General features: G+C 46.8%; 1 pseudogene; it reads right to left on the bottom strand.

Moving 5' to 3' along the window:
* Positions 1–1,205: 1,205 nt before the first annotated feature.
* LOC124614378 lies at positions 1,206–1,323 on the bottom strand (annotated as a pseudogene).
* Positions 1,324–1,665: the final 342 nt, after the last annotated feature.

Raw genomic sequence — 1,665 nt, 5'->3', positions numbered from 1 at the left:
CTTCGGTTCACTGTATTCTTTATTACGTATAATTCCTTGTCGCTTCGTTGTTAACCAGTCACCAATCGTTACTTCATCAATCTGACTCTCACATGAAAGTGTCTCCTGTGCACAACATTACAAATCCTTCTAATAGTTTGATTTCTCTTTTGTCTCACTCATTCATTCTACATATTTGATTTAAAAAGATGACAGAGCTTAAAAACTATACGGTCGTTGTAAGGGTACCGTTATCAATACGCTTACTAATAATCCACCACGTACACCTACTCCCAGTGACTACTATATCGTTGGTCTTCTATAGGGTTCCAGAAGGTGCAGTTTCACACCAAGGACGGGGCGTCCTCTATAACATTGCGGAAACAGGGAGATGGAGTTCAGAGGTTGACGAGTGGCCGAGGGTAACAGTCGGGGTGCGGCTTCAGTGTCAGAAAAAGTTTGTCGATGAAAAAATATTAATGTAACTACTATTCTGAGAAGTATCGTAAACAGAGGAATAGTTTATATTAACGTGGAAAAAGGTATGTCAATTTACAAACGAATAATCGAAACTGGGAAAGAGGATTATGGAATGTTACGTGAGTGGTAGCCATTGATCCCAAGTGGCAACTAGAATACTTTCAAGGTGATACATAATTTGACACCAGAGCAGCTGAATTAAAGGAGAAATTTTTCGAAATCATGTAACTGTCTCCCACTTCGCGGCCTACAGCCTTCCTCTGTACCGGTGCAAAAGCGCGACGCATGTGACGTTCGACGACGCTTCAACGAGCAAGGTATCGACACATGTGGAAGAGAAGGCCAGAGCTCAGAAGCGACGTCTGAAGTCACATCGGTACCAGATATCACTATCGTTCTGTGCAAAGACACTGTTGACGTTTCACACGATGGGAAATCGTGACCTCCTCTCTTACCAACATTTCACCACTTCTTTTGTCGTCTGTGAGATGGATGTCAGAATTGTGACGCCCAGCGTTGAACTCACGGGGTTTGCTTATAAAAAGCACTCAGTCTTCAGGCCACAAGTGGTCCATCGGGATCATCCGAGCGCCGTGTCATCCTCAGCCGAGGATGCGGATAGGAGGGGCGTGTGGTCAGCACATCGCTCTCTCGGTCGTTATGATGGTTTTCTTTGACCGAAGCCGCTACTATTCGGTCGAGTAGCTCCTCAATTGGCATCACGAGGCTGACTGCACCCCGAAAAATGGCAACAGCGCATGGCGGCCCGGATGGTCACCCATCCAAGTTCCGGCCACGCCCGACAGCGCTTAACTTCGGTGATCTGACGGGAATCGGTGTATCCACTGCGACAAGGCCGTTGCCCGTTTTCTTACAAGCGGCCCAGGAAACACTTCAGTCACACAGCCGCTCTAAATCGAAACAAAGAGGCCTCAGGAGATGGCGTAGCGGGCGTAGGTGAAATCACCTTTCCCTTGGCATGTTGATTCACACACATTTCAGGGTCAGGGCGATTCCATCCTTCTAGGCGGACATCATGAGGCTGCAACCCCACTGAACGTGATACAGACCTTTGGAGTGCTGTGCGACCGCAATTTCTGCTGTGGTATACATGGTAGGACCACTAGGGACCATTCAAAACTATTCGACGAAATTTGAACCTGATTCGATAGCAGCAGATAGTCCTTATGCTTTTTCAATGGTAAT

This window comes from Schistocerca americana, chromosome 4, assembly GCF_021461395.2.
Source record: "Schistocerca americana isolate TAMUIC-IGC-003095 chromosome 4, iqSchAmer2.1, whole genome shotgun sequence".
In the NCBI taxonomy this organism is placed as follows: domain Eukaryota; kingdom Metazoa; phylum Arthropoda; class Insecta; order Orthoptera; family Acrididae; genus Schistocerca; species Schistocerca americana.
This window is presented reverse-complemented; position numbering and strand designations above follow the sequence as displayed.